Genomic DNA, 9561 nt, shown 5'->3' with positions numbered 1-9561 from the left:
AGTGCAGAAAGGAAAGTTGTTAGTCTGGGGAATAAAACACTCAGATATGAAGTACCAAAAGCTTCTGCATGTTTTGACCAACATTGTATAAAGCTTAAGTTTGCAGTATTAGATATACCCGTTGATTGCATTTTGGGTAATATCTTTCTAGTTGCAGTTGAACCCCATGGTTCAATACGATTAAAGAATAATAAAGCTGGCTACTTCATTACAGTGCCAACTTCAGATGGAAAGTAAAAAAGGATTGAAATGCCTTACATTACAAGTCCAAGGATTTCAACCATGGTCCAGACAATCAGGGACTTGGACAGAGCCGAAGCAAAGTTAACAGATCTAAAAGATCTGAAGTCTTCAATACAAATTGAAGAACAACTGAAAAGTCCTCTAAACAAAAAGAAAATTGTTGAGCTCAAAAAGACAATAGAGGATGAATGTTGTTCAGAAGAACCAAATGCCTTTTGGCATCAGAAACAACACAGTTGAATTACCATACAAAACAGAGTATGCTGGGAAGCCATGCAAAAGCATAGTAATCCCAATGAACAAAGAGTACAGGGAGCTGTGTGAAAAAGAGATAAAGCAACTCCTGAACAGAAGACTCATCAGGGAATCTGACAGTCCTTGGAACTGTTATGGATTCTATGTAAATAAAAGATCAGAACAGGTTAGAGGCATCCCAAGGCTTGTAATCAATTACAAACCTCTGAACTCTGTTCTTGCAGATAATACATATCCTATCCCCCACAAAGGTGATTTGATAGGGAGGATAGTGGGAGAAAAAATATTTTCAAAATTTGATTTAAAGTCAGGGTTTTGGCAGGTCACCATTTCTGAAAAAAGATAATTTCAAAACAACCTTCAACGTACTTGCAGGACATTATGAATGGAATGTAATGCCTTTTGGATTGAAGCATGCTCCCTCTAAGTTCCAGAAGGTGATGGATTCCATCTTCAAACCTTACTTTGATTGGCTCCTGGTCTATATTGATGACATCTTAATTTTTTCGAAAAATATTCAAGATCATTTCAAGCATGTACAAACATTTGTACAGTTGGTAAAAAGAAATGGTTTGGTTTTAAGCAAAAAGAAAATAGATGTATTCCAGACCTTTATAAAGTTTCTTGGCCATACCATATTCAATGGCCAAATATCCTTGCAGAAACATGCATTAGAATTCTCTGAAAAGTTCCCTGACATTATTATTGATAAAACCCAGCTTCAGAGATTTCTAGGATGTCTAAATTATGTGAGTAACTTCTATCAAGATTGTGCAAAGGATAGAAGTTTGTTAAATCAAAGGCTCAAGAAAAATCCACCTCCATGGACTGAGGCCCATACTAAAGCCATTCAACGAATCAAAGGTAAAGTCAAGACACTGCGTATCCTTTATGTAGCTGATGACAATGCTTTCAAGATCGTAGAATCAGATGCAAGTAATATTGGTTGGCGAGGCATTCTCAAACAAAAAAAGGAAGGTGCAGATCAAATTGTATAGTTTGCTTCAGGAACTTGGAATCCAGCGGAACAAAATTATTCTACTATAGAGAAGGAAGTTAAAGCTGCTTGGAATTGTATAAATAAATTTGAGGTAAATCTTGTAAATAAAAAATTCCTGCTAAGGACTGATGCCTCGGCTATGAAAAAAGTCTTAACCAAAGACATTAAAAAGCAGGGAGAAGCCAAGTTTGCTCCGTGGTAGGCTTTATTCGCCAACTTTGATTTCGAAGTGGAGCATAGTAAAGGGAAAGAAAATTATCTGCCAGATTTTCTCAATAGAGAATTTATTCAGCCAGCTGAACATGTGATCATAATAGTAACAAAATGGGATCAAGGCCAACAAAAAGAAGTGCTTAGAACAATTCCAAATAATCTCAGTTGGTCAGAATACAAAGAAAGTTGGAAGCCCACTTGGCAATTAAGAAATACAAAAGTATTAGATGCTAATCTCCAAGCACACACTGATATATTACATCTAGTACCTAAAAGAAGAGTGTACCCAAAAGGGAGCAGATGGATCCACGATATGGTCTATTCCAACAGCATAAATGCTGCAAGCCAGGCACAAGATGCTCTTCTACATGAATTTCATGATTTGATTATGATATGGTCACACGGGGGAAGTAGAAGTGGGGTATACGAAAGATATTTTCAATAAATCGAATGAGGAACACTTGTTGGCCTTTTCCAACACATAATGCAGCACTATGGCCTGGAAAGGACCCCAGCCTCATCTTTCCAGACACAGTTTATGATTTTGGCATCTATAAAAGAATGTGGCGGGACATATTAAATAAAGACAGCAAAGAAGAAACCCACTACACCAAGATAAAGTTTGGGACCACAGGAATCATGCAACGGAACCAACAAAGTGATTCGATGCGGGATTGGTGGACTAATTATGGTATGAACAGAACAGGCATAGATCTTGTTTACCATGAATCATATGTTAGAATGGGTTGTGATATATGTTTTGAACACAATATTCCTGATTGCTTCCATTCTCCTTATGAGACCGTTAAAGACATGTTTTCTCTCCCAGATCATTATCCCCTCCGAGATAATGAGGTGTTAAAAGAATATATGAATAGACATCACCAATGGCTTATTCTCACAAAAATTAAGCATCAAATTATATTAAATAAGCCTATGATTGTGAGAAGGATTTTTACCAAGGCTTGGAACGAAAATGTGTATAAAAAATTTCGGTTTCCCAAAATTACAGTTTTTAAACTTATTTTTGGTTCCAGTGGACTTGTCCGAAAAAGTCTCCACAGTGCAAAAATGATGTCCAGTCACAAGGACAATTTGTGACCAGATTTTCCCGTGGGCTTTTCTTGTTCAAAAAGCATCCACTTTGTACATTTTATTCTCCGTAGATTTGTAATAATCTTCAATGATGAGACTCAGAGCACTTCTCCGACTTTGGGTGCGCTTTGAGCCACATCTCGTGATCTGATAGATTCCTTCAGTACCAAGTTTGTCGTCCCGATGGTCGGATGCTTGTCCCCTCTTTTACCTATATAACAAAGGGAGTAAGGCTCATTTGGGGCATTTGGAGTTTGAAGAGTTTTAGAGTCGAGAGATTTTCCTGCTCTGTCACTACGGACTGCGGTTTGATCTGCGTGCATCACGAAGAAATCTCAAAGTCTTAAGTGATCTGAGAAGCTTGCGCACTTTGTGTTCGGCACAGGTGAGAACCTAAAGTGGCCAAATCTATAGAGAGTCTATCTTTATGAGTATTAAGAGCAGTGTTCAAACACCCAGTCTGTGATCTCGGCAGGTAGCCTCCAATAAGCTATCACTTAGTTGAGTAGCTAAAGTCTGGTAAATGCGAACACAGTGTATCTCAGGATTGAACAGATTGTAATCTTTCTGGAATCCATTTCTGAAATAATATAAAAGAGTGTCATCTTGTTTCCGCAGCTGAGTACTTGTGCTTTATCAATGATCTGTCGAGGTAGTATCTACTTAAGTTACTCTGTATTGAAGTTCCCCAGAGGTTCACTATTTAAAATAGTGCGGCACTGGATATCTGAATGCTCGGATATAAATGTGACCATGGTTAAGTCTGGTGCAAAGTTCGCCAGAGGTTCACTGTTTAGAATAGTGCGGCACTGGATATCTGAATGTTCGGATATAAATGTGACCATGGTTGAGTCTGGTGCCTAGTACCCTGGTATGCTTAGCGCGCTTTGCGAATCCAGTACTGCTAATCGTCATTTAATGGTTTAATCGAATATTAATTACATATTAGTAACCAGGATTTAACATGGTCATTTTGACGGAAAGTCCATTTGTTTTAGTTGTAAAGTCTTTGCCTTTGTTTTCATATACCGGCACTGCAACCCCAAAATGAATAAGGAGCATTGATCCCTCTTCGTGACGTCAATTGAGGACTCTCCCCAAGTTCAATGACAACTCAATGTTGAACATGTTCTCCCTCCTCGTTTACACTTAGTAGCTCTGCAACACGTTCTTGTGTTGGTCCATGTCCATGTTGTCAAAGTGGGGTTTCAGTGTAAGAATGGATTGGATTCGTATTATATTACTAAAAAAGAGTAGTGGATCATTTATGCAATAATGCACATCCGTTGCCTTTGGATCATTTCAATTTCAGAGACACCACCAAGCAAAGAAAACAACGATGCAAAGATCCAAACGTCCATGTATAACAGAAGGGAAAGAGAGTATCAGGAAAGGGAAAAAAATTGGGCTAATTCTTGCAAGGTACGCAAGGTCTTTGACTTCGGGTGTTCCATGTTATGTTTCCGCTATTCATAGTGAATGCCTGCTAATTGTCAGGCTAGATGCGAATGACAACCAAATAGTAAACGCGCCATATTCACATTCCTGGAAGTGTTAAATTTCGTTCGATGTTTGCTTTGGTCCATTTTGTGAAGAGATCCTTTGTTTACATGAAATTTTTGGGACAACGATATTTTAGATGTCGAAGCCGCTTCAAACCCTAAATTGATGTCATATATTGTGTTTTTTTCTTGCATTTTATTCTTCTTTAATCAAATTCGGTTAATTTTAAGTGGAAAATGCGCGAGAATTGATAAAATTCGCCATTCATGGTGGAGTGTTATTTTCTTTTTTTAACAATTATTGACATTTTTAACTTTGCCCATTCCACTGTCCATGAGATGTATTGCCAATCCCTGATGAGTTACCCTTCAATTCCTAGCTGTTTATTCCATCAATTTTGCTGAAAATACAACAAAATTTGAAGAAATCTTAAGCTCTATTTTGCTTATTCTACCTCCTTTATGGCCCTTATGTCGGTGAAAACATATAAGTTTCACTGTGTGATTATCAATATTAAATTTGACATTTGAGGCCTCATCTAATTTCAAATTGTTGTTTTCATTTTGATTCTATCTGCAATCAGTAGCTATTGTACTTCTAAATTGCTTGTTTTGGCCTTTAACAACTGTTGGTACTATTCAACAGAGTTCTTCGCCTCTTCTATTAAAATGCTTTCGTTGGTGGTGGTATATTTTGCTGGGGTTTTGTCATCTTTTATCATTGAAGTCTGTGGTGTGTTGTATTTCATGGGCCAAGGATACGAAGATTCAGGATGCAAGTGAATCTAGGTTGCAGACTGCAGCATATGAAACATTGAATGAGGTTGTTTGATGTTCAACTAAAGACACAGCCGCTATTGTTATGCAACTTGTTCCTATCATCAGGCTTAAGCCTAATGAAACTTTAGAGATGCAGAAACTATTCTCAGAAGGCAAAGAAAAATAGAGTGATTTGCAAGAACTTCTAAGTGGTTGCTTGCAAGTGATCATGCAAAATTGAGTTCTTATGCGTCAACTAAGTATGGTATTTTGCAATATGTCCATTGAATGATGAATCTCTCCTTGAGTCTATTTTCTTATCAGAGTGCCACTATTTTTGAGGAAGCAACATTGGCAATAGGAGCTCTTGCATACACAACAAGTGTGGAATTTAGAAAGTACTTGCAAAATTCTACCAATATTTGGAGATCGGCCTCCAAGACTTTGAAGAATATCAGGTTTGTGCTATTACTGTTGGCTTGGATGGTGATATATGCATGGCATTGGATGACAATGTTCTACCTTTCGGTGGTGGTATTCTGACCCAAATTCTTAAGATCTGTCAAGAATCAGTTGCATTGATCCATTAAGCCTCCAATATTTTCATGCTTTGGATATATTGCGTTGGTTATTGGACACCAATTTGAGAAATACTTAATATACATGATGGCCATGCTTCTGAGTGCAGCAGAGCTATCAGTGCATTCTACAACCACTGATGATGAAATGATTGAATATAATAATCAGCTACTTAATGGAATTCTAGAAGCTTATTTAGGGGTTTTCCAGGCTTTCAAAAATTCACATAAGGATGAGTTTCTAATGCCTTATGCAGATCACATTTTGCAATTCCTCGAGAGTATTTATCAAGAAAAAGACATGGATGAGCAAGTAACAAAGGCTGCAGTTAGGTTTCTAGGTGACTTGGATGATACATTGGGTTCAAATTCTACACCATTGCTGTGACAATCTGCCTTTTACAATGATTTTATTCATGAATGCTTGTCATCTGATGATCAACTAATCAAGGAGATTGTAGAGTGGGTTTAGATGGATGTGCATCGAGTTCTTTGGAGTTGAATGTGCCCATAAAGTTTGAAAATGCATGTAGTTGCTTGGGTGTGTCGAGTTAAATGAGTTTGGGATTGCATGCTTATCGTTGTGTCAGTGATGATTCTAGAATCCACATGAAGCTTGCCAACATTTTTACAGGTCCTTGAGGATTTTAAGGTATCACCTTCAGAGTTAAGTTTTTGGTTGACAGGATTTGCGATCTCTTCCATTGCTTTGAAGCAAGATGCGAAGCTGTAGTCTTGTCCATGTCATGCTTGTTAGCGGGCCTCAAAGAGAGCTTAAGCTACATTCATGATTATGAAAGAAGCTCTCAATATTGTTGTTCTATCAACAGCTAAAACATCCACCTTGGTTGCTTCTATTGTGCATACAAAAGCATCAAGGTTGGTTTGAAATAAGCAATGGTAATACCAAAATTGCATAGCAACAATTTTTTTTACCATTTCTTCTCTCACTTTGTATGCCAACCATGCCATACCTTGCTACATGCCAAAATGTGTAATGTCCTCTTCTAATTAAATTGCCCAAGGGAGGGTGAAGTATGTTGAAAAGTGTAGCTTGGGAGTTACTCCCACAAGCCTTGGGGTGCTAGGTTTGTGTGGATTTGACCCACGGCAATGGACTTCTGTGGGCAAAGTACCCAAGTTGTGGTCTTTGGACTCAACGTTGTGGGCTAAAGACCTAAAGATAATTATTGTTTATTCTATTTGTTGTAAGAGGGCACCTTTTGATGGACTAAAGGGGGCACCTAAGGCAACGTTGGAGAGATATAACTATGAGAGACCTAGGAGAGGTCTCACCACATCATAGCAATTCATCTTATGTCTACATTAGCCCTAGAAAGGAGACGCAGAACCTCAGGAGGAGCCGCAAATGGAGAAGGAGCAAGGTTATGGTCTACTTTTTATTGAAAAGAAGCTGAGTTTGCCCTAGAAGCCAGGACAAGTTTTTTGTGTGAGATTCGTGCCCTAAAAGGGCTTTGTCTAGGCCTAAACAAGGAGGAAAGGTAGCCACCGAAATTCTGTTTTAGATTTGGTTTCAGTTCTGTGTACAGGAAAAAGGGCCGAGCTCTGGAAAAGGCCTAATTTGACCTTAGATGTGTCTTTTGTGGAGGGCTGCAAGGCCTCAGAAATTGTGTTGGATTTCTGTGGTAAGGTCAAGCCCTAGAAGAGGCTGAAATCAGCCTCAGACTTGGAACAGAGGCAATGAGTTATCTCAGGGAGAGAGAGAAGGCAGTGGGATAGGTTGAGGGCTAATGTGTTGTTGAAGATTGGTTGCTGAGTTTGATGATTGAAGTCTGTTCACAGCAGTGTTGCATGAAGCGCCCCCCCCCCATGGTTCCAAGCCCCAAAGCGCGTCCCGTACGGAAGCGCCTAGGAAGCTTGGCCGGAAGTGGCGCTTCCAAATTCGGAAGCGCCGAAGCGTGCTTCGTACGGCGCTTCGGGCGTCGGAAGCGTGGCGCTTCGGAGGAGGAAGCGTACGCTTCCAGAAAAGCTTCCGGAAAAGCGTTTAGAAAATCGTTTTTTTTTTTCATTTTTTTTTTAATTTTAGGTGAGTTTGCTTGTTGGGGGTGGGTCCACCTTGGGTTAGGGTGACGAATGAAGGCAAAAAAAAATATAAATATAGCAGATGCTTCCTCATGGTAATGTTAAATTCTTAAAGTAAAAGTGACATTCTCCTTTATTTTGCATTTTCATCCTTTTACTTAAATTTTTAACATTACCGTGAAATGACTCAGGATGTTTGAGAGTGGTTGCAGCCTCATTGGACTTCATATGGAGAAAATAGAATTTCATATCCTATTCAAAATTCAGCAGACTTAATAGTTTTCAGGAATTCAGAATCAATGGGATTGTGGCATTTCATTAGATTATATCAAGTATGAAGGTATGCGATTAGCATTTAATCAAGAGCACCAAGCCCTATATGTACCCTAGTGTTGGTGGTGTTAATTGTTGAACTCCTTTGTCATGCGGCACGCCCTTAGCAAAAAATTACCTTTCAATCAAGTCAAAATCATCGATCAAACATGTTAAGCTTTTTCTACCATATTTTAAGTCTTGAATTAGGTAGTTTGATCAAAATTGGGCAATGTTGACTAATATCCCTAGACAATCAAGGTAGAGGCAAAGGCTAGACAAGAGGAGAAGAATCTAGATTCTAGATCATTAATGTACAATGGATGTTATATCTATCTTGATTTATGCAAAAATATGCATATTTTCATGTCTTCTACAATTAATTTGGTATTTGGGATGTTTGTTTTGAGTATAAATGCAAAAAAATATAAATATATATATATATATATAGCAGACGCTTCCGCGGACGTTTCGCTTCCTAGATTTTTGGAAAATGACGCTTCGGCGTCCCCGCTTCCAAAAACGCTTTCGCTTCGCGCTTCGTGCAACATTGGTTCACAGAGGAGGGTTGAACAACCAAGGGTAAAGGGCTGAGTATATAGTGATTTGAAGGGAAAATCTATTGTGAGAAGCTAAGCATATTTGGGCCTGATACGTGCAGTGTTTCTTGAAGGACAAAGACCACTGTGAGCAACTGATGTGCAAAGAAGTTAATGGAGGTATTTGTCTTTGAGATTTGAGGAAAAACTAGCTGTCAGTTGCAAAAGAGAACTAAAAGGACTGTTGTGTAAGGGCATCTTCAGCAAGTTGGTCATTTTTGTCATTGGTCTTTTGGGTAGATTGAGGCTAAAGGAGCTGTCCTCAAGCCCTAATGTATATTGTGTATATTAGTGTCTTGTATCAAGGCTATGTAAGGGCCATGATCCCTAATAAGGGAGCCCTATGTTTGTTTCATTAAAGGACTAATAGAAACAAGTTTTAGGCCTACAAAATTTTGTGTACTTTGTTGATTCACTGCTGTTACATTTCTGCTGTGCAAAGTGCTTGAAGCTGTGTATTTCAATGTGTTTATGATTGTGATTAGACATAGACTTGATCTGGGATATTAGAAAAAATCAACAAAGTAGCCTATCCAATCCCATAGGCTATAGTCATTTGTGAAGGGGGCAACCCATTATTTGAAGTTATTGGGGTAACACTGGGTAATTTCAGGTAATTGGAGGAAAACTTGTGGAAAAAGCCAAATTTGGGGCAAAATGGAGGGAAACTTGTTAGCCCCTCAAATTAAAATTAGGAGGGAAGACCCCAAAGGGAATCTATAAAAGGGAGAGAGGATAATGATTTTTCTCATAATGTGTTGTTGATCTTTTTGATTTGTGAGCTAAGGCTTTTGGAGGGTTTTAAGATCCCTTATCTCTGATCGTTTTTGGTGGTGAAAGGATGTTAAAATTGGCAACTAGTGCCAATTTCCACTTTAGAAGGCTCATTTGATGGGGATGATGATGCATTAAATTCCTCTTTTCAAGAGGACCAAAATTGATATAAAGATCATCTAATTTGG

General features: G+C 38.5%; 1 pseudogene; it reads left to right on the top strand.

Annotated features, from left to right (window-relative positions):
• The first annotated feature begins 427 nt into the window (after nt 1-427).
• On the top strand, nt 428-6117 carry LOC149163178 (importin subunit beta-1 pseudogene; annotated as a pseudogene).
• Nucleotides 6118-9561: the final 3444 nt, after the last annotated feature.

This window comes from Pinus tabuliformis, chromosome 5_2 (assembly GCF_031772625.1).
Source record: "Pinus tabuliformis cultivar Carrire ecotype Pingquan chromosome 5_2, CPIR1, whole genome shotgun sequence".
Lineage (NCBI taxonomy): Eukaryota > Viridiplantae > Streptophyta > Pinopsida > Pinales > Pinaceae > Pinus > Pinus tabuliformis.
This window is presented reverse-complemented; position numbering and strand designations above follow the sequence as displayed.